We start from the raw sequence: 25,312 nt of genomic DNA on the forward strand, positions 1-25,312 counted from the left end.
TTTTATGGTTTTACAAACCCCCTTGTAACTATTCCCAGGTTGCCCGAACTTGGAAAACTTGGTAAGGCCGTAGTACGGCACCGTATAAGTCTTTAATCAAAACCGTACTAAGATCTTGTTAAGTTTTCTACGGGCCGTAGTAAGGCCGTACTAAGATTTCTAAGGTACCGTACTAAGGCCGTACCAAGATTAATAAGGTTTTAAAGGTGAAATAATAGCTGGAAAATTGTCGGAAAAGGCTCCAGTCAAGTTGAAAAACCGACTTTTTGAGACTTTTCCAGTATGTTCTCGGCGGAGTTACAAACTAAGGCTATAGGAGAATCGAGCAGAGCACTAGATAAAAAAAACTAGGCCCGAAAAGCGCTCTCCAAAACAGACAACATTACGGTAAAATAATACATCAAAAGTTGTCGGAAAAGGCTCCAATGAAGGTGAAAAACCGACTTTTTGAGACTTTTCCAGCATGTTCTGGGACTCAACTAGGAGACGAATTTTTTTTCTATACAAGCTAAACCAAATATTCTTTTTGCACCTAGATACACATAAAAAGTGGGACGCTTACATTGCTTTTCGTTAGATTTCGACAACTCTAAGACCCGATTGGAAAAAAAGACGTTTTAAAATAAAATTTTCAAATAAGCGAAAAACCTCAACTAAGAGACGAACTTTTTTTCTATACAAGCTAAACCAAAAATTCTTTTCGCACTTAGACCCACATACAAAAAGGGACTCCTACGTTGCTTTTCGTTAGCTTTCGACAATTCTAAGACCCGATTGGAAAAAAAGACGTTTTCAAATAAAATTTTCAAATAAGCGAAAAACCTCAACTAAGAGAAGAACTTTTTTCTATACAAGCTAAACCAAAATTTTTTTTCGCACTTAGACTCACATGAAAAGTGGGACCCCTACGTTGCTTTTCGTTAGCTTTCGACAACTCTAATACCCCATTGGAAAAAAAGACGTTTTAAAATAAAATTTTCAAATAAGCGAAAAACCTCAACTAAGAGACGAATTTTTTTTCTATACAAGCTAAACCAAAAAATCTTTTCGCACTTAGACCCACATAAAAAATGGGACTCCTACGTTGCTTTTCGTTAGCTTTCGACAACTCTAAGACCCGATTGGAAAAAGACGTTTTAAATTAGAATTTCCAAATAAGCGAAAAACCTCAACTAAGAGACGACCTTTTTTTTTATACAAGCTAAGCCAAAAATTCTTTACACACTTCGAACGAAATAAAAGTGGGACTCCTATGTTGCTTTTCGTTAGCTTTCGCCAACTCCAAAACCCGATTAAAAAAAGGACGTTTTAAAACAAAATTTTCAAATAAGCGAAAAAACTCAACTAAGAGACGAACTTTTTTTCTACACAAGCTAAACCAAAAATTCTTTTCGCACTTAGACCCATATAAAAAGTGGGACTCCTACGTTGCTTTTCGTTAGCTTTCGACAACTCTAAGACCCGATTGGAAAAAGACGTTTTAAATTAGAATTTCCAAATAAGCGAAAAAACTCAACTAAGAGACGAACTTTTTTTCTATACAAGGTAAAGCAAAAATTCTTTTCGCACTTAGACCCACATAAAAAGTGGGACTCCTACGTTGCTTTGCGTTAGTTTTCGACAACTCTAATACCCAATTGGAAAAAAAGACGTTTTAAAATAAAATTTTCAAATAAGCGAAAAACCTCAACTAAGAGACGAACTTTTTTTCTATACAAGCTAAACCAAAAAGTCTTTTTGCACTTAGACCCACATACAAAAAGGGACACCTACGTTGCTTTTCGTTAGCTTTCGACAACTCAGAGACCCGATTAAAAAGACGTTTTAAAATAAAATTTTCAAATAAGCGAAAAAACTCAACTAAGAGACGAACTTTTTTTCTATACAAGCTAAACCATAAATTCTTTTCGCACCTAGACACACATACAAAGTGGGACTCTTACGTTGCTTTTCGTTAGCTTTCGACAACTCTAACACCCGATTGGAACAAAAGACGTTTTAAAATAAAATTTTCAAATAAGCGAAAAACCTCAACTAAGAGACGAACTTTTTTTCTATACAAGCTAAACCAAAAATTCTTTTTGCACTTAGACCCACATACAAAAAGGGACACCTACGTTGCTTTTCGTTAGCTTTAGACAACTCCGAGACCCGATTAAAAAGACGTTTTAAAATAAAATTTTCAAATAAGCGAAAAAACTCAACTAAGAGACGAACTTTTTTTCTATACAAGCTAAACCATAAATTCTTTTCGCACCTAGACACACATACAAAGTGGGACTCTTACGTTGCTTTTCGTTAGCTTTCGACGACTCTAAGACCCGATTGGAACAAAAGACGTTTTAAAATAAAATTTTCAAATAAGCGAAAAACCTCAACTAAGAGACGAACTTTTTTTCTATACAAGCTAAACCAAAAATTTTTTTTCGCACTTAGACCCACATACAAAAAGGGACTCCTACGTTGCTTTTCGTTAGCGTTCGACAACTCTAAGACCCGATTGGAAAAAAAAGACGTTTTAAAATAAAATTTTCAAATAAGCGAAAAACCTCAACTAAGAGACGAACTTTTTTTCTATACAAGCTAAACCAAAAATTCTTTTTGCACTTAGACCCACATACAAAAAGGGACACCTATGTTGCTTTTCGTTAGCTTTCGACAACTCAGAGACCCGATTGGAAAAAAAGACGTTTTAAATTAAAATTTTCAAATAAGCGAAAAACCTCAACTAAGAGACGAACATTTTTTCTATACAAGCTAAAGCAAAAATTCTTTTCTCACTTAAACCCACATAAAAAGTGGGACTCCTACGTTGCTTTTCGTTAGATTTCGTTAACTCTAAGACCCAATTGGAAAAAGAGACGTTTTAAAATTAAATTTTCAAATAAGCGAAAAACCTCAACTAAGAGGCGAACTTTTTTTCTATACAAGCTAAACCAAAATTTTTTTTCGCACTTAGACTCACATGAAAAGTGGGACTCCTACGTTGCTTTTCGTTAGCTTTCGACAACTCTAAGACCCCATTGGAAAAAAAGACGTTTTAAAATAAAATTTTCAAATAAGCGAAAAACCTCAACTAAGAGACGACCTTTTTTTCTATACAAGCTAAACCGAAAATTCTTTACACACTTAGACCGAAATAAAAGTGGGACTCCTATGTTGCTTTTCGTTAGCTTTCGACAACTCTAAGACCCCATTGCAAAAAAAGAAGTTTTAATATAAAATTTTCAAATAAGCGAAAAACCTCAACTAAGAGATGAACTTTTTTGCTATACAAGCTAGACCAAAAATTCTTTTCGCACTTAGACCCACATAAAAAAGTGGGACTCCTAATTACCTTTTGTTCGCTTTCGACAACTCTAAGACCCCATTGGAAAAAAAGACGTTTTAAAATAAAATTTCCAAATAAGCGAAAAACCTCAACTAAGAGACGACCTTTTTTTCTATACAAGCTAAACCGAAAATTCTTTACACACTTAGACCGAAATAAAAGTGGGACTCCTATGTTGCTTTTCGTTAGCTTTCGACAACTCTAAGACCCGATTGGAAAAAAAGACGTTTTAAAATAAAATTTTCAAATCAGCGAAAAACCTCAACTAAGAGACGAACTTTTTTTCTATTCAAGCTAAACCAAAAATTCTTTTTGCACTTAGACCCACATACAAAAAGGGACACCTACGTTGCTTTTCGTTAGCTTTCGACAACTCAGAGACCCGATTGGAAAAAAAGGACGTTTTAAATTAAAATTTTCAAATAAGCGAAAAACCTCAACTAAGAGGCGAACTTTTTTTCTATACAAGCTAAACCAAAATTTTTTTTCGCACTTAGACTCACATGAAAAGTGGGACTCCTACGTTGCTTTTCGTTAGCTTTCGACAACTCTAAGACCCCATTGGAAAAAAAGAGGTTTTAAAATAAAATTTCCAAATAAGCGAAAAACCTCAACTAAGAGACGACCTTTTTTTCTATACAAGCTAAACCGAAAATTCTTTACACACTTAGACCGAAATAAAAGTGGGACTCCTATGTTGCTTTTCGTTAGCTTTCGACAACTCTAAGACCCGATTGCAAAAAAGAAGTTTTAATATAAAATTTTTAAATAAGCGAAAAACCTCAACTAAGAGATGAACTTTTTTGCTATACAAGCTAGACCAAAAATTCTTTTCGCACTTAGACCCACATAAAAAAGTGGGACTCCTAATTACTTTTTGTTAGCTTTCGACAACTCCAAGACCCGATTGGAAAAAAAAACGTTTTAAACTAAAATTTCCAATTAAGCAAAAAACCTCAACTTAGAGACAAACTTTTTTTCTATACAAGCTAAACCAAAAATTCTTTTCGCACTTAGACCCACATAAAAAGTGGGACTCCTACGTTGCTTTTCGTTAGCTATCGACAACTCTAAGACCCCATTGGAAAAAAGACGTTTTAAACTAGAATTTCCAAATAAGCGAAAAACCTCAACTAAGAGAAAAATTTAACTCGAGGGCAGGAGTATAAATTACTTTTGAATCATAATTATTGAAAGATGAACAAAAAACAAGGTATATCAACTTTACTCGTGTTCAAAATGATCAACAATAACAGACATAAAAATTCTATTATCGAGATCAATGCGAAGAAGCTTGTTGGGGATATCACTGGTGAAGATTTCTTTTTGGTAGCCAGCATACTCGACCTCAACAAAACTCAAAATTTCAGTTTCTTTGCTGGAATCTTTATGTGAGACACATTTGACGATTCGGAACACGTTTAATAGACAAGTAGTTATTTCTGACTTCTGGAAGAACACAATTTCACCATACTCTTTCTGATCCGCGTGCTTGAAACTGACGTAAGCGTTATTGTTTGTTGAATATGCAAGTGAATCCAAATTGAACGTGCGCGTGGACATGGTTGAATATAAAGTTGTATCTGTGGGATCAAAGTGTATTGGTAGTGCTGTTTCATCAATTATCTTATGCTCGCGGAACGTTTTCTTTGAAAGGCAAATGCTCTGCGCAAAAGGAAGCAAACCATCGTTTTTCAAATCAGTTAGCACTAACTTTTTACGCCGAACATAGCGCTCTAATATCAGATCCTGATGAATAACTGTGCCTGTGGAAGGCCGGCTGAGCAAATGGTTAGCAGACCCGAACATGAATGCTGACGTCGACCACAACGGACCAAAGTTTCGGACCTGCCAGCTCAAGTGAGACAAAAAGTGGACATTGATTGTGAAACAATATTCATCATATTGTGATTCCGTCATTCTTGCAAATCGCTTGAGAAGTTTTCCAGCTTCCTCAGTATGATTTGTGTCTGTTAGAAGGATTCGAATTGCATAGCTCAGACACATGAACCGTTCATAACTTTCGGGGCAAATATTCAATTGGAAAAATACAGGACCAAAATACAGAAGCCAGTCTTTACACTCGCTTGCTTTGAAATAAGGCAGATCGGAAAGACTCCTGGGGGAACATTTGATTTCATGAGGAACATATGAAAACAATCGAACAACCAAGCAATCAGCAAATTGAAAAAAAATATATATACAATAAACTTACTTTAAGATTTTTAACTGCTCTTCGTAACTCCTCTTTGCAGATGCCTCTGATTTCTGTCGAAATCAGATCGAGAACTGTTCGCGCAACCCCAAGTGCAATCTGATGCATATAGTCGATAGACATGGATAGGGGCAAATTTGGCAAAATAAAACTCGCAGCACTGAAACCTTTCACACCTTCCCAATTCTTTAAAGAAGGATGCTTTCGGACGAACTTCACGTTATCTTCATATTCTTTAGTCGTTCTCAATTTGGTCTCTATGTTGGGATAGAAATGAATTTTTCCGTATCGCTTCCCTTCGTTGTAGCAATAACAACAACCATAATAACCATTGAAAGAAGTCCAATTGAGAAGGGAGTAGCGTGCAGGAGTATCGGCGACAAGGAAAACAGGCTTCAAAATCACGGTATATTGAGTTCCTGCAAGCTTGAAAGTTGTCGGTTTTAACTGCTCACTGATTGCTTTGAGAAAAGATGTCCAAGGAGGCTTATCAGTGCCAAATCACAACACCGCAAGAATTATATTCTTGAAAGCAGACCGCAAAATAGGAGGCAAATTTGCAATAGCGATCCATACAGGCCAAAGCGAGTTGGGGCGACATTGAATAATTTTAACACCGTCGGCATTTAAAATCAGAAAAATGTTCAATTTTCCCGAGCCTTTTTCGATGGTATTAGGCAATTTCAAGTCTCTGCTGGCATCTTTGTTCTCATTGTATTTGACGATTACATCAATATTGCGCTTCAGAAGATTTTTGATCTCCTCCACGAAGTTCAGAACACACCATTCTCCTTCTTTTGACGCTTCCGATTTCACAACCCGCCGACGGGCTTCAAGAACATTTCGCTTTTTCAGCGTTTTGAAAGAAGGAATTGAAATGTTTGGATGAGTTAGACGGCACAAGCGCAACCAACTTCCCGCTTCCTTATCGGAAGTTCCATGAAGTGTCGCAAGGCTTTCAACGCAGAAAATGAAATTAGCAACTGATATCTTTGTACTGTTGTTGATTGGCTCAAAATCCATAATATCAAATTTTTCATTTTCTGGTGAATTCGGAGCTTTTGATTCTGCAAGTCTTCGGCTTTCAGGGGCTTGGTTATCAGTAGTTGCTGGTGATGAAGAAAATTCGTTTTCCAAAGCAGCCGTAGAAGTCTGGGTACTTTCCTCACTTGAATGATCACTTTCGCTACATGAATGATCACTTATTTCACCATCAGGAAGCCTCAGATCAATCCAGCAAGTCTTTTTGGGAGTCACCGGAAGATTTGGATGGCGATATTGCCGCTTAAAATTCCTCATCCTAAAGATAACTTGAGTTTCTGTTACATTTGAGTTATCTGCAATAGGCGACAATTCAACGGAAGCTTCTGGTGCATTAGTGGCAGGCGTGCTTACACTTACATGAAAACTCTCGTTAGGGCATTTGCAATCTCGATTTCCATGTCCAAAAAAGTCAGTTCCATAGAAACACAGCAGCTCTGTTCCCGTCAAAATCTGCTGTCGCGTAACAATTTGAACAGCTTTTTTCCCATTAATTTCAACTGCTTGATAATCACAATTTGGTCTGCAACCATGATTTACGAAACGTGCAGGACCCACCATTACGCGGCTCAACTTTGAGCCTTCTCTTGAAGCCATTACGGACAGGTTTGAAAAGTCGGGCTCGTCTTTCTTTGGAATTTTTTCCAAATAGCCCAAAATCGAAATCCTCTGCCTTTTTTCAAGAGTTTTTTTCCTTGGTAGAACAAACCATGACCGTCAAAAAAGTCTCGCCGTATGATGCAGTTCTCAACCTTCATTTGATGATAAGCTTTCATTAATAAATTGTGAGTCGATTCGACTGATGAAATTGTGTTCTTCAAATCATCGTATTCTTCTTCCGAGATCAAAGCAACAAACGATTTTATATTAGGATTTGAAAAACCAAAAGTGCGACATATCTGTCCATCTACTTGACAAAGTAAACTGTGTTTTTGACTTCTCGCCAAAAAATGAAAACTCATGACTCAATCCAAAAAAAATAAAAGGAGCACTTGTATAAAACGTTTTACAGTAGAATAGAAAATGAGAGTAAGAAAACAACTTCCGGTAGACTTTTTGAAAAAAAATTACTGTGACGCAAATTCAAAACCAAGTTCATTATCAGTGAAAAAAAAATCTGGTACTGCTAACCTAAATGCATTCAAGCCTACAAAACGGTTTCTCAGCAAACAAAACTTGGGAGACCAATATTTCTTGAGAAAACATTTGCAACATTGATAACAAGCATGAACGAATAACAGAGCAAAATCAGAAGTACGGAACTCAAAGCACGTATTATTAGAGCAAAGTAGAGGTATAACGTACAAATGATACAGATAAAACTCAGTAATTGACAAAAAGCACAGATGAAGGAATTAGAAAATCAGATGCCAGTAAAAGACGCTATACACATATGACAGATATCCGCACCGCTTTTGAATAAAACGCATATTGCTTTTAAGCAGGAAATAAATAGCTTGAATCTCAGATCATGAAACAACAAAATGCTATTATGATTCGAAACTTTGTTGAATTATACTATTATAATGCAAAATTGAGTATCATGTTTAAAACTCATAATTGATGTTCAGGAGGTTTTATGTAGATGGCTTAGGTTTCCTCGTTTTCATTTTCCTCAGCATTATTGTCTGCAATTGCTTTATCTCTTATAATCTTTGCTGCACTTTCAACACCATGTCTTACTTTTTGATCAAGCCCATATTGGTTGGCAGCGTCGCGTGCATTGGCAAAAGCAGTTTCTGGGGCTCGAGGATATTTTCTTGCGACACACTCTAAACAAATTCTTATCATATAAGTCTCCATAATTATAAAAAACATTGACATAAAATTCTTAAATATCTTAAGGTTTTTGAAATCTTGTTGGACAGCAAAAGTTGGTTAGTGACCTCAAGTTAGTTGGGAGTGCAGTCTTATAAAATTATAATGGGCCCATTTACACCTTTAAAACATATCAACGATATTAGCAAAATCGAAGATACAAAAAGTCCATAAAATATTCCTTTTAAAATGATTGTCAAACACGATTGTTTATCTATATTCGTTTGTCTTGCTTGAAAATAAAAATACACAATACCATACTAAACCTTTGAAAAGCTGATATCTGAAATCATCGCACGGCTTTCTTCCAGTCTCACGGCTGGTTTTCTTTCCTATGATGAGAAGAACTAATTCACACTTCTCTCCTACTCCAAAGAGGCGACGCACAAGCTCACGGCCCAAGATACTTGGCTTTTCGGGTGCGTAAAGCGTCATCAAATCGAACTCTTTATATATGAGCGGAGGATGAGAACTCTCCGTATTGTTGGCAATTTCTGCTCCACTGGTGTTAACATTGAGATGGACTGCCCAGATGTTGAGAAACTCTCTTTTTTCAGCTTTACGAATTTTCAACATCTGGTCACAGAACTTTCGCTGGTTATCCAACATCATCTCATTTTGTTTCTTCTGGTCAGCAACCAATTCCCTCAGAACAGCCAAGACCTTCAAAAAACCAAAAACGGTCTTACAAAAGCGGGACCAATTTAAAGCATTTTGCAGACCTGTACATACCATATTTAAAAATTGGAATTATAGCACATGAAATCGATGAAATTTTGGGATGAAAACTTTTCTTTGGTGCACAAAATTGTCCAACTCATCTCCAAAATTAAAGAAAAATGAAGTGAAGAGAAATATTATACCTCATCATCTTTGTTTGAATCCTGAACTAAAGGGGACAAAGCTGTAACAGGACTTGCATTGTCGTCTACTGGATTATACAGTTCCTCTGCTAGCGACAACACCGGCTCTCCAAGCCTCTTTCGCGCGTTTGGAGGCGGCGCATCTTCTTCATCATCACAATCAGCCAACGTGGCTTTCCTGCCCTTCTTCTTTCTCTGAGTACTTGTCAGTGGTGATGCATCGTTTTCAACAAACAGATCTGCTACCTGTTTCCCATTAGTTTTAGGGTCAATATTTTCACTTTCTTGATCACTGAAAAAGAGAATAAAAGAGGGAATTCTTAATGAACTCTCATAATTTCCATCATAAACAAAAATTCCACTTATATTAGAAAATATCAGTTTTCATCAGACTTTGGGTCTAAGAATCAAGTGATTTGATTCAATCTACTTTTGAAAAAAATTGTGAAAGGAGTCAATAAATCTTCAGACATCGTTAGCATTACAATGTAGTTATTCATTTTTTGACTTTTCTCAACCAATTGTCATCAAACACAGACGCAACCTAGTTGGCAAATATCATCTTCCAAAGTAGACCTACGAATAAAAATTTTTAGTTGATTGATTGAACCTGCTGCCTAGAAACTAAGTTATAGAAAAACCACTAACTCTAGGGACATTGTCAGCTCTGCAATGGAGATGTTATTCAACTTCGCTTTCTCAAGTATTCTCATCGCTCGCACTGATCGGGCATTATAGTCCTTCTGCAAACACGTCTCCACAAATTGGCAGTCGAAAATTCCATCTTCCGTTTTCAGAGAGAGGACAGTCCCTTTCTCAATATTTACCTTGTCATGAAACCCAAAGTTGGTGGGCCTGGCATAATGATTGAGGTACAATGGCAATACAGACTTGTCATACCGGCAAAAGAACACCCACCGCAACTTGAGAGCCCTGTTGTATTCCGCATCAGTGAACACTTCTTTTCTGTTGACACCGCTATTTTCTCTCATTTTAGGATCAAGCAATTGTGAACTCAGCTGACTCATAATCAAAAAGATCTGAAGTTCAGAAAAATTTCAACCTCAATTTAGGGGAGAAAACTTAATGACGAAACAGACAAGCAAAAATCTGTCTACGTTTTGCTTCAAAACCAGAGGGAGAGAGAGAGAGAGAGAGAGCGCGCAATTATTCATATAAACAAATAAAATGAACAATATACTCAAAGTAATTGACTAACAAACAACCGCATTACAATTTTATTTTGGAGAGCATATAGGGCACTATGTCTTCAGATGTGAACATACTTTGATCAGATGGGTGAACAAATTCCATTTTTCACTCGGTTTTGTATATTTAGAAACGATCCTAGTTGATTCTCTCCACTTGCAACAGATGAGATCAACTCCTATCGCCTATCATAGAGCTACAGTCAAGGACAACCACCCAGGTGAGAATTCTAAGACCTCCACTTTAGTCAGATAATCGGATAACTCTTGCTCAATTTTGAGCAAGAGTTCTTCGACTATCTGACTAAAGTGGAGGTCTTAGAATTCTCACCTGGATGGTTGTCCTTGTCTTTCGTTCTATGATAAGCGATACGAGTTGATATCATCTGTTGCAAGTGGAGAGAAACAACTAGGATCGTTTCTAAATATACAAAACCGAGTGAAAAATGGAATTTGTTCACCCATCTGATCAAAGTATGTTCCCATCTGAAGACATATAGTGCCCTACATGCTCTCCAAAAAAAAATTGTAATGCGGTTGTTCGGTAGTCAATTACTTTGAGTATATTGTTCAGTTTATTGTTTTTTACTGCGCATAAATGAAAAGAGGTTCAATCCCTCCACTTTGATCACATGGGTGAACCAATGCCATTTTTGACTCTAGCTTTTGTACAGTTAGCAATGGTACTAGCTGATTCCCTCCACTTGAATCAGATGAGATCAGCTCGCATCGTTTTTTGTAGAACAAACGTCAAGGGCAACCATTCAAGTATGAAAGCTAAGACCTCCACTTTAGTCAGATAGTCAAAGAATTTTTGCTCAAATTTTTTACAGCGCAAATAAAAAAGGCTCATTCCCTCCAATTTGACCAGATGGGTGAACCAATTCCATTTATCACTCTAATTTGTATATTTAGAAACGATACTACTTGATTCTCTCCACTTGAATCAGATGAGATCAACTCGCATCGCTTTTCATAGAATGAATGTCAAGGGCAACCATCCAAGTACAAAGCTAAGACCTCCACTTTAGTCAGATAAAGAATTCTTGCTGAAATTTTTTACAGCGCAAAATGAAAAGTTTCATTCCCTCCACTTTGATCAAATGGGTGAACCAATTCCATTTATCACTCCATTTGGTATATTTAGAAACGATACTAGTTGATTCTCTCCACTTGAATCAGATGGGATCAACTCGCATCGCTTTTCATAGAATGAAAGTCAACGACAACCATCCAAGTACGAAAGCTAAGACCTCCACTTTAGTCAGATAGTCACAGAATTCTTGCTCAAATTTTTTACAGCGCAAAAATAAAAAAAGGCTCATTCCCTCTTATTTGACTAGATGGGTGAACCAATTCCATTTATCACTCTATTTTGTATATTTAGAAACGATACTACTTGATTCTCTCCACTTGAATCAGATGAGATCAACTCGCATCGCTTTTCAAAGATTGAAAGTCAAGGGCAACCATCCAAGTACGAAAGCTAAGACCTCCACTTTAGTCAGATAGTCACAGAATTCTTGCTGAAATTTTTCACAGCGCAAAAATGAAAAAAGGTTCACTCCCTCCACTTTGATCAGATAGGTGAACCAATTCCATTTATCACTCTATTTTGTATATTTAGAAACGATACTACTTGATTCTCTCCACTTGAATCAGATGAGATCAACTCGCATCGCTTTTCATAGAATGAATGTCAAGGGCAACCATCCAAGTACAAAGCTAAGACCTCCACTTTAGTCAGATAAAGAATTCTTGCTGAAATTTTTTACAGCGCAAAATGAAAAGTTTCATTCCCTCCACTTTGATCAAATGGGTGAACCAATTCCATTTATCACTCCATTTGGTATATTTAGAAACGATACTAGTTGATTCTCTCCACTTGAATCAGATGGGATCAACTCGCATCGCTTTTCATAGAATGAAAGTCAACGACAACCATCCAAGTAAGAAAGCTAAGACCTCCACTTTAGTCAGATAGTCCAAGAATTCTTGCTCAAATTTTCTACAGCGCAAAAATAAAAAAGGCTCATTCCCTCTTATTTGACTAGATGGGTGAACCAATTCCATTTATCACTCTATTTTGTATATTTAGAAACGATACTACTTGATTCTCTCCACTTGAATCAGATGAGATCGACTCGCATCGCTTTTCATAGAATGAAAGTCAAGGGCAACCATCCAAGTACAAAAGCTAAGACCTCCACTTTAGTCAGATAAAAAATTCTTGCTGAAATTTTTTACAGCGCAAAATGAAAAGTTTCTTTGCCTCCACTTTGATCAAATGGGTGAACCAATTCCATTTATCACTCCATTTGGCATATTTAGAAACGATACTAGTTGATTCTCTCCAATTGAATCAGATGAGATCAACTCGCATCGCTTTTCATAGAGCAAAAGTCATAGACAACCAACCAATTAAGAAATCTAAGCCCTCCAATTTAGTCAGATAGTCAAAGAATTCTTGCTCAGTTTTTTTTAAAGCGCAAAAATGAAAACAACTCATACCCTCCGCTTTGATCAGATGGGTGAACCAATTCTGTTTTTCAGTCTTTATTGTTAAATTAGCTACGATACTTGTTGATTCCCTCCACTTGAATCAGATGAGATCAACTCGCATCGCTTTTCATAAAATGAAAGTCAAGGGCAACCATCCAAGTACAAAAGCTAAGACCTCCACTTTAGTCAGATAAAGAATTCTTGCTGAAATTTTTTACAGCGCAAAATGAAAAGTTTCATTCCACCCACTTTGATCAAATGGGTGAACCAATTCCATTTATCACTCCATTTGGTATATCTAGAAACGATACTAGTTGATTCTCTCCACTTGAATCAGATGAGATCAACTCGCATCGCTTTTCATAGAGCAAAAGTCATAGACAACCAACCAATTAAGAAATCTAAGACCTCCACTTTAGTCAGATAGTCAAAGAATTCTTGCTCAGTTTTTTTAAAGCGCAAAAAGGAAAACAACTCATACCCTCCGCTTTGATCAGATGAGTGAACCAATTCTGTTTTTCAGTCTTTATTGTTAAATTAGCTAGGATACTTGTTGATTCCCTCCACTTGAATCAGATGAGATCAACTCGCATCGCTTTTCATAAAATTGAAATCAAGGGCAACTATTCAAGTACGAAAGCTAAGACCTCCACTTTAGTCAAAAAGTCAAAGAATTCTTACTGAAATTTTTTACAGCGCAAAAATGAAAAAAGTTCATTCCCTCCACTTTGATCAGATGGGTGAACCAATTCCATTTATCACTCTATCTTGTATATTTAGAAACGATACTAATTGGTTCTCTCCACTTGAATCAGATGAGATCAACTCACATCGCTTTTCATAAAATGGAAGTCAAGGGCAACCATTCAAGTACGAAAGCTAAGACCTCCACTTTAGTCAAAAAGTCAAAGAATTCTTGCTGAAATTTTTTACAGCGCAAAAATGAAAAAAGTTCATTCCCTCCACTTTGATCAGATGGGTGAACCAATTCCATTTATCACTCTATCTTGTATATTTAGAAACGATACTACTTGATTCTCTCCACTTGAATCAGATGAGATCAACTCGCATCGCTTTTCATAGAATGAAAGTCAAGGGCAACCATCCAAGTACAAAAGCTAAGACCTCCACTTTAGTCAGATAAAGAATTCTTGCTGAAAATTTTTACAGCGCAAAATGAAAAGTTTCATTCCCTCCACTTTGATCAAATGGGTGAACCAATTCCATTTATCACTCCATTTGGTATATCTAGAAACGATACTAGTTGATTCTCTCCACTTGAATCAGATGAGATCAACTCGCATCGCTTTTCATAGAGCAAAAGTCATAGACAACCAACCAATTAAGAAATCTAAGACCTCCACTTTAGTCTGATAGTCAAAGAATTCTTGCTCAGTTTTTTTAAAGCGCAAAAAGGAAAACAACTCATACCCTCCGCTTTGATCAGATGGGTGAACCAATTCTGTTTTTCAGTCTTTATTGTTAAATTAGCTAGGATACTTGTTGATTCCCTCCACTTGAATCAGATGAGATCAACTCGCATCGCTTTTCATAAAATTGAAATCAAGGGCAACCATTCAAGTACGAAAGCTAAGACCTCCACTTTAGTCAAAAAGTCAAAGAATTCTTACTGAAATTTTTTACAGCGCAAAAATGAAAAAAGTTCATTCCCTCCACTTTGATCAGATGGGTGAACCAATTCCATTTATCACTCTATCTTGTATATTTAGAAACGATACTAATTGGTTCTCTCCACTTGAATCAGATGAGATCAACTCACATCGCTTTTCATAAAATGGAAGTCAAGGGCAACCATTCAAGTACGAAAGCTAAGACCTCCACTTTGGTCAAAAAGTCAAAGAATTCTTGCTGAAATTTTTTACAGCGCAAAAATGAAAAAAGTTCATTCCCTCCACTTTGATCAGATGGGTGAACCAATTCCATTTATCACTCTATCTTGTATATTTAGAAACGATACTACTTGATTCTCTCCACTTGAATCAGATGAGATCAACTCGCATCGCTTTTCATAGAATGAAAGTCAAGGGCAACCATCCAAGTACAAAAGCTAAGACCTCCACTTTAGTCAGATAAAGAATTCTTGCTGAAAATTTTTACAGCGCAAAAATGGAAAAAAGTTCATTCCCTCCACTTTGATCAGATGGGTGAACCAATTTCATTTATCACTCTATTTTGTATATTTAGAAACGATACTAGTTGGTTCTCTCCACTTGAATCAGATGAGATCAACTCGCATCGCTTTTCATAGAACGGAAGTCAAGGGCAACCATCCAAGTACGAAAGCTAAGACCTCCACTTTAGTCAAAAAGTCAAAGAATTCTTAATGAAATTTTTTACAGCGCAAAAATGAAAAAAGTTCATTCCCTCCACTTTGATCAGATGGGTGAACCAATTCCATTTATCACTCTATCTTGTATATTTAGAAACGATACTACTTGATTCTCTCCACTTGAATCAGATGAGATCAACTCGCATCGCTTTTCATAGAATGAAAGTCAAGGGCAACCATCCAAGTACAAAAGCTAAGACCTCCACTTTAGTCAGATAAAGAATTCTTGCTGAAAATTTTTACAGCGCAAAATGGAAAAAAATTCATTCCCTCCACTTTGATCAGATGGGTGAACCAATTTCATTTATCACTCTATTTTGTATATTTAGAAACGATACTAGTTGGTTCTCTCCACTTGAATCAGATGAGATCAACTCGCATCGCTTTTCATAGAACGGAAGTCAAGGGCAACCATCCAAGTACGAAAGCTAAGACCTCCACTTTAGTCAAAAAGTCAAAGAATTCTTAATGAAATTTTTTACAGCGCAAAAATGAAAAAAGTTCATTCCCTCCACTTTGATCAGATGGGTGAACCAATTCCATTTATCACTCTATCTTGTATATTTAGAAACGATACTAATTGGTTCTCTCCACTTGAATCAGATGAGATCAACTCACATCGCTTTTTATAAAATGGAAGTCAAGGGCAACCATTCAAGTACGAAAGCTAAGACCTCCACTTTAGTCAGATAGTCAAAGAATTCTTGCTGAAACTTTTTACAGCGCAAAAATGGAAAAAAGTTCATTCCCTCCACTTTGATCAGATGGGTGAACCAATTCCATTTATCACTCTATCTTGTATATTTAGAAACGATACTACTTGATTCTCTCCACTTGAATCAGATGAGATCAACTCGCATCGCTTTTCATAGAATGAAAGTCAAGGGCAACCATCCAAGTACAAAAGCTAAGACCTCCACTTTAGTCAGATAAAGAATTCTTGCTGAAAATTTTTACAGCGCAAAATGGAAAAAAATTCATTCCCTCCACTTTGATCAGATGGGTGAACCAATTTCATTTATCACTCTATTTTGTATATTTAGAAACGATACTAGTTGGTTCTCTCCACTTGAATCAGATGAGATCAACTCGCATCGCTTTTCATAGAACGGAAGTCAAGGGCAACCATCCAAGTACGAAAGCTAAGACCTCCACTTTAGTCAAAAAGTCAAAGAATTCTTAATGAAATTTTTTACAGCGCAAAAATGAAAAAAGTTCATTCCCTCCACTTTGATCAGATGGGTGAACCAATTCCATTTATCACTCTATCTTGTATATTTAGAAACGATACTAATTGGTTCTCTCCACTTGAATCAGATGAGATCAACTCACATCGCTTTTCATAAAATGGAAGTCAAGGGCAACCATTCAAGTACGAAAGCTAAGACCTCCACTTTAGTCAAAAAGTCAAAGAATTCTTGCTGAAATTTTTTACAGCACAAAAATGAAAAAAGTTCATTCCCTCCACTTTGATCAGATGGGTGAACCAATTCCATTTATCACGCTATCTTGTATATTTAGTAACGATACTACTTGATTCTCTCCACTTGAATCAGATGAGATCAACTCGCATCGCTTTTCATAGAATGAAAGTCAAGGGCAACCATCCAAGTACAAAAGCTAAGACCTCCACTTTAGTCAGATAAAGAGTTCTTGCTGAAAATTTTTACAGCGCAAAAATGGAAAAAAGTTCCTTCCCTCCACTTTGATCAGATGGGTGAACCAATTTCATTTATCACTCTATTTTGTATATTTAGAAACGATACTAGTTGGTTCTCTCCACTTGAATCAGATGAGATCAACTCGCATCGCTTTTCATAGAACGGAAGTCAAGGGCAACCATCCAAGTACGAAAGCTAAGACCTCCACTTTAGTCAGATAAGCAAAGAATTCTTGCTGAAACTTTTTACAGCGCAAAAATGGAAAAAAGTTCATTCCCTCCACTTTGATCAGATGGGTGAACCAATTCCATTTATCACTCTGTTTTGTATATTTAGAAACGATACTAGTTGACTCTCTCCACTTGAATCAGATGAGATCAACTCGCATCGCTTTTCATAGAACGGAAGTCAAGGGCAACCATCCAAGTACGAAAGCTAAGACCTCCACTTTAGTCAAAAAGTCAAAGAATTCTTAATGAAATTTTTTACAGCGCAAAAATGAAAAAAGTTCATTCCCTCCACTTTGATCAGATGGGTGAACCAATTCCATTTATCACTCTATCTTGTATATTTAGAAACGATACTAATTGGTTCTCTCCACTTGAATCAGATGAGATCAACTCACATCGCTTTTCATAAAATGGAAGTCAAGGGCAACCATTCAAGTACGAAAGCTAAGACCTCCACTTTAGTCAAAAAGTCAAAGAATTCTTGCAGAAATTTTTTACAGCACAAAAATGAAAAAAGTTCATTCCCTCCACTTTGATCAGATGGGTGAACCAATTCCATTTATCACGCTATCTTGTATATTTAGAAACGATACTACTTGATTCTCTCCACTTGAATCAGATGAGATCAACTCGCATCGCTTTTCATAGAATGAAAGTCAAGGGCAACCATCCAAGTACAAAAGCTAAGACCTCCACTTTAGTCAGATAAAGAATTCTTGCTGAAAATTTTTACAGCGCAAAAATGGAAAAAAGTTCCTTCCCTCCACTTTGATCAGATGGGTGAACCAATTTCATTTATCACTCTATTTTGTATATTTAGAAACGATACTAGTTGGTTCTCTCCACTTAAATCAGATGAGATCAACTCGCATCGCTTTTCATAGAACGGAAGTCAAGGGCAACCATCCAAGTACGAAAGCTAAGACCTCCACTTTAGTCAGATAGTCAAAGAATTCTTGCTGAAACTTTTTACAGCGCAAAAATGGAAAAAAGTTCATTCCCTCCACTTTGATCAGATGGGTGAACCAATTCCATTTATCACTCTGTTTTGTATATTTAGAAACGATACTAATTGATTCTCTCCACTTGAATCAGATGAGATCAACTCGCATCGCTTTTCATAGAATGGAAGTCAAGGGCAACCATCCAAGTACGAAAGCTAAGACCTCCACTTTAGTCAAAAAGTCAAAGAATTCTTGCTGAAATTTTTTACAGCGCAAAAATGAAAAAAGTTCATTCCCTCCACTTTGATCAGATGGGTGAACCAATTCCATTTATCACTCTATCTTGTATATTTAGAAACGATACTAATTGGTTTTCTCCACTTGAATCAGATGAGATCAACTCACATCGTTTTTCATAGAACGGAAGTCAAGGGCAACCATCCAAGTACGAAAGCTAAGACATCCACTTTAGTCAGATAGTCACAGAATTCTTGCTCAAATTTTTTACAGCGCAAAAATAAAAAAGGCTCATTCCCTCTTATTTGACTAGATGGGTGAACCAATTCCATTTATCACTCTATTTTGTATATTTAGAAACGATACTAGTTGGTTCTCTCCACTTGAATCAGATGAGATCAACTCGCATCGCTTTTCATAGAACGGAAGTCAAGGGCAACCATCCAAGTACGAAAGCTAAGACCTCCACTTTAGTCAGATAGTCAAAGAATTCTTGCTGAAACTTTTTACAGCGCAAAAATGGAAAAAAGTTCATTCCCTCCACTTTGATCAGATGGGTGAACCAATTTCATTTATCACTCTATTTTGTATATTTAGAAACGATACTAGTTGGTTCTCTCCACTTGAATCAGATGAGATCAACTCGCATCGCTTTTCATAGAACGGAAGTCAAGGGCAACCATCCAAGTACGAAAGCTAAGACCTCCACTTTAGTCAGATAGTCAAAGAATTCTTGCTGAAACTTTTTACAGCGCAAAAATGGAAAAAAAGTTCATTCCCTCCACTTTGATCAGATGGGTGAACCAATTCCATTTATCACTCTGTTTTGTATATTTAGAAACGATACTAGTTGATTCTCTCCACTTGAATCAGATGAGATCAACTCGCATCGCTTTTCATAGAATGGAAGTCAAGGGCAACCATCCAAGTACGAAAGCTAAGACCTCCACTTTAGTCAAAAAGTCAAAGAATTCTTGCTGAAATTGTTTACAGCGCAAAAATGAAAAAAGTTCATTCCCTCCACTTTGATCAGATGGGTGAACCAATTCCATTTATCACTCTATCTTGTATATTTAGAAACGATACTAATTGGTTCTCTCCACTTGAATCAGATGAGATCAACTCACATCGTTTTTCATAGAACGGAAGTCAAGGGCAACCATCCAAGTACGAAAGCTAAGACATCCACTTTAGTCAGATAGTCAAAGACTTCTTGCTGAAATTTTTTACAGCGCAAAAATGGAAAAAAGTTCATTCCCTCCACTTTGATCAGATGGGTGAACCAATTTCATTTATCACTCTATTTTGTATATTTAGAAACGATACTAGTTGGTTCTCTCCACTTGAATCAGATGAGATCAACTCGCATCGCTTTTCATAGAACGGAAGTCAAGGGCAACCATCCAAGTACGAAAGCTAAGACCTCCACTTTAGTCAGATAGTCAAAGAACTCTTGCTGAAATTTTTGACAGCGCAAAAATGGAAAAAAGTTCATTCCCTCCACTTTGATCAGATGGGTGAACCAATTCCATTTATCACTCTATTTTGTATATTTAGAAACGATACTAGTTGATTCTCTCCACTTGAATCAGATGAGATCAACTCGCATCGCTTTTCATAGAATGGAAGTCAAGGGCAACCATCCAAGTACGAAAGCTAAGACCTCCACTTTAGTCAGATAGTCACAGAATTCTTGCTGAATTTTTTCACAGCGCAAAAATGAAAAAAGGTTCATTCCCTCCACTTTGATCAGATAGGTGAACCAATTCCATTTATCACTCTATTTTGTATATTTAGAAACGATACTAGTTGATTCTCTCCACTTGAATCAGATGAGATGAACTCGCATCGGTTTTTATAGAACGAAAGTCATGGACAACCACCCAAGTAAGAAATCTAAGACTTCCACTTTAGTCAGATAGTCAAAGAATTCTTGCTCAGTTCTTTAAAGCGCAAAAATGAAAAAAAAACTCATACCCTCCGCTTTGATCAGATGGGTGAACCAATTCTGTTTTCAGTCTTTTTTGTTAAATTAGCTACGATACTTGTTGATTCTTTCCACTTCAATCAGATGAGGCCAACTCGCATCGTTTTTTTATAGAATAAAAGTCAAGGCCAACCATCCAGGTAAGAATTTTAAGACCTCCACTTTAGTCAGATAGCCAAAGAATTCTTGCTTTAATTTTTCACAGCGCAAAAACGAAAAAGTTTCATTCCCTCCACCTTGATCAGATGACTGATCCAATTCTATTTTGGAACATATTTTTGTAGAATTAGCAAAATCCAATTCTGTGTGCTACAATTAGGATCATTTAAGATTTAATATTTAACTGCTGTAATTGGACGATCTACACTAGTTTTCTTGATATAAACTTGCTGTTATCGAAAAACAAAGGCAGCAAATTAAAATTTCACAGGAAACAAATCTGAACATTAAACAACATTTTGCTTACTCAAATTAGCGAGCTCGGGACGCGCCAAGGGTGGAGTTGCTACAAATTCCAAAATATCAAGGCAAGCTGATTCATAGCTTTCAGAAGTAAGATGAACATCATCATTAGAGAGAATAGGATGAAAACTAAATTTTCTATAATTCGGTTTCAGAGTTTTGTTCTGTAGACGCCCATTGAGTTTCCGGATTGGATCAAACGCACTTTCCAGAGAACTTTTTCTATTGAAAACTTCGCATATGATGAGACTGGTACTGGCAAAATTGCAGAAGTTCCTTAGTTCAACGAAGCTTTCCATCGTAGTCTTCAGACTTTCCTTGGACTGCAGAGGGTACCAAGGCTTGGCAGTGACATTGTTGCCTCCTGCCACTATCACCAGAATGTGATTGCTCCTACTTTCATCCTTGAAATTTTCCCAAATTTGAACTTTGCCCCCGGATATGCCCACCACATCAAACCAATCAGGGAATCTGAAGTTCTCTCCCATTCGTTTCAGATGAGAGTCACCAAGAATTAGAACTGTATTGTCCATGTTACTAAAACAAAAAACTCTTGAACAAAAGGTAACCCCTAATTAATAATTCCCCTGATACCCGGGACTGGGTGGTCCCACATAAACCTGTGGTGGTGGTCCCAGTTTACACTTGGTGGTGTCCCCTGATACCCGGGGCTGGGTGGTCCCAATTTTATCGCTGGTACGAATTTAAATTTGACTAACCAGAAGCCCTCCGTGCGGCTCTTCTTTTTGCTGTATCATTTTTTTGCTCTAATGTCGAAGAAACGATTTGACTATTAGTTGATAAGTCATTTGAAAATTTTCTCCAAAAACTAGCGAATGTCACCAAAGTTATAAGAGGACTTTTTGTTTAGTTAGGAATCTCAGTTAACCCATGTCATCGACAAAAAGAGACTACCCAACCCTGATTACCAGAGCAACCTTCCAAGTTTATTTTATAAAACAATTTGAGAAAACCAAATATCAGCCTAAATATGATAGTAAATCAATAACCAAATCAGGATATAAATCCCAAACTTTGTGCAATCAATATTGGTATCAATACGGATCTTATGAACTAAAAATTACTTGAAATTAAAGACTACAACAGGTTTGGGAGCCGGAAACATCTCCCAAAATTAACACTATTAAGTCAAAATAGGGGTCCGCCTAACGATGTTTAGGAGTCTCAAAACCCTAATAGGTGCCGAAATTGAGTTAATTGTTGATCTAGCTGGTCTGGAAAAAAGAACTTAATACGTTGTCAAATTTCGAACTCAAAAAATGTTCTTGTGCGTTTTCATTCAAAAAGAATTTCAGTATAGCCAAGGACTTGTTCAAATGATTTGAGGGTCTAGGTAGGAGTGTCTAGTCCTAGTAGGTTATGCTGGAGGGGTAATTGTTGATCTAGGTGTTCTGAGATAAAAGTACTTGATAGGTTGTCAAATTTCGGGCTCAAAACTATTCTTTTGCGTTTTCATAGAAGTGAATTTCAGTATAGCCAAGGACTTGTTCAAATGATTTGAGGGTCTATGTAGGAGTGTCATAGTCCTAGTAGGTTCTAATGGAGGGCTAATTGTTGATCTAGGTGGTCTGAAAAAAAGTACTTGATAGGCTGTCAAATTTCGAGCTCAAAAACTATTCTTGTGCGTTTTCATAAAAAGTGAATTTCAGTATAGCCAAGGACTTGTTCAAATGATTTGAGGGTCTATGTAGGAGTGTCATAGTCCTAGTAGGATCTACTGGAGTGCGAATTGTTGATCTAGGTGTTCTGAGAAAAAAGTACTAATTACCCTTTCTCAGACAAGCTAGATCAAAAATTAGCCCTCCATTAGAACCTCAAATGTTTTAAACAAGTCCTTGGCTATACTGAAAATCGCTTTTTATGAAAACGCACAAGAATAAATTTTGAGCTCGAAATTTGACAACGTATTAAGTACTTTTTTCTCAGACCACCTACATCAACAATTATCCTTCCAGTAGAACCTATTAGGACTATGACACTCCTACATAGACCCTCAAATCATTTGAACAAGTCCTTGACTATACTGAAAATCACTTTTTATGAAAACGCAGAAGAATAAGTTTTGAGCTCGAAATTTGACAACGTATTAAGAACTTTTTTCTCAGACCACCTAGATCAACAATTACCCCTCCATTAGAATCTATTAGGACTAGGACACTCCTACATAGACCCTCAAATCAATTGAACAAGTCGTTTACTATACTGAAAATCACTTTTTATGAAAAAGCACAAGAACAACTTTTGAGCTCAAACGTATTAAGTACTTTTTTCTCAGACAACCTAGATGAACAATTAGCCCTCCTGTAGAACCTACTAGGACTATGACACTCCTACATAGTCCCTTAAATTATTTGAACAAGTCCTTGACTATACTGAAAATCGCTTTTTATGAAAACGCACAAGAATAACTTTTGAGCTCGAAATTTGACAACGTATTAAGTACTTTTTTCTCAGACCACCTAGATAAACAATTAGCCCTCTAGTATAACGTACTAAGACTATGACACTCCTACATAGACCCTCAAATCATTTGAACAAGTCCTTGACTATACTGAAAGTCACTTTTTATGAAAAAGCACAAGAACAACTTTTGAGCTCAAACGTATTAAGTACTTTTTTCTCAGACAACCTAGATGAACAATTAGCCCTCCTGTAGAACCTACTAGGACTATGACACTCCTACATAGTCCCTTAAATTATTTGAACAAGTCCTTGACTATACTGAAAATCACTTTTTATGAAAACGCACAAGAATAACTTTTGAGCTCGAAATTTGACAACGTATTAAGGAATTTTTTCTCAGACCACCTAGATCAACAATTAGACCTCCAGTAGAACCTAGTAGGACTATGACACTCCTACATAGACCCTCAAATCATTTGAACAAGTCCTTGACTATACTGAAAATCACTTTTTATGAAAACGCCCAAGAACAATTTTTGAGCTCGAAATTTGACAACGTATTAAGTACTTTTTTCTCAGACCACCTAGATCAACAATTAGCCCTCCAGTAGAACCTACTAGGACTATGACACTCCTACATAGACCCTCAAATCATTTGAACAAGTCCTTGACTATACTGATAATCACTTTTTATGAAAACGCACAAGAATAACTTTTGAGCTCGAAATTTGACAACGTTTTAAGTACTTTTTTCTCAGACCAACTAGATCAATAATTAGCCCTCTATCAGAACCTAAAAGGACTATGACACTCCTACGTAGACCCTCAAATCATTTGAACAAGTCCTTGACTATACTGATAATCACTTTTTATGAAAACGCCCAAGAACAATTTTGAGCTCGAAATTTGACAACGTAATAAGTACTTTTTTCTCAGACCACCTAGATCAACAATTAGCACTCCAGTAGAACCTACTAGGACTATGACACTCCTACATAGACCCTAAAATCATTTGAAGAAGTCCTTGACTATACTGATAATCACTTTTTATGAAAACGCACAAGAATAGGTTTAGCTCGAAATTTGACAACGTATTAAGTACTTTTTTCTCAGACCACCTAGATCAACAATTAGACCTCCAGTAGAACCTAGTAGGACTATGACACTCCTGCATAGACCCTCAAATCATTTGAACATGTCCTTGACTATACTGATAATCACTTTTTATGAAAACGCTTAAGATTAACTTTTGAGCTCGGAATTTGACAACGTATTAAGTACTTTTTTCTCAGACCACCTAGATCAACAATTACCCCTCCGGTAGAACCTATTAGGACTATGACACTCCTACATAGGACCTCAAATCATTTGAACAAGTCCTTGACTATACTGATAATCACTTTTTATGAAAACGCCCAAGAACAATTTTGAGCTCGAAATTTGACAACGTATTAAGTACTTTTTTCTCAGACCACCTAGATCAACAATTAGCACTCCAGTAGAACCTACTAGAACTATGACACTCCTACATAGACCCTCAAATCATTTGAAGAAGTCCTTGACTATACTGATAATCACATTTTATGAAAACGCACAAGAATAACTTTTGAGCTCGAAATTTGACAACGTATTAAGTACTTTTTTCTCAGACCACCTACATCAACAATTAGACCTCCAGTAGAACCTAGTAGGACTATGACACTCCTGCATAGACCCTCAAATCATTTGAACAAGTCCTTGACTATACTGATAATCACTTTTTATGAAAACGCTTAAGATTAACTTTTGAGCTCGGAATTTGACAACGTATTAAGTACTTTTTTCTCAGACCACCTAGATCAACAATTACCCCTCCGGTAGAACCTATTAGGACTATGACACTCCTACATAGGACCTCAAATCATTTGAACAAGTCCTTGACTATACTGATAATCACTTTTTATGAAAACGCACAAGAATAATTTTGAGCGCGAAATTTGACAACGTATTAAGTACTTTTTTCTCAGACCACCTAGATCAACAATTACCCCTCCGGTAGA

General features: G+C 36.6%; 1 protein-coding gene across 1 annotated transcript in view; it reads left to right on the forward strand.

Annotated features, from left to right (window-relative positions):
- The window catches only part of LOC142346119 (uncharacterized), a 203,444-nt gene that overhangs the window by 25,726 nt on the left and 152,406 nt on the right, over positions 1–25,312 (forward strand). The window lies entirely within an intron of this gene.

The sequence above is a fragment of the Convolutriloba macropyga genome, chromosome 9 (genome assembly GCF_964194025.1).
Source record: "Convolutriloba macropyga chromosome 9, txConMacr16.3, whole genome shotgun sequence".
Classification (NCBI taxonomy): Eukaryota; Metazoa; Xenacoelomorpha; order Acoela; family Convolutidae; genus Convolutriloba; species Convolutriloba macropyga.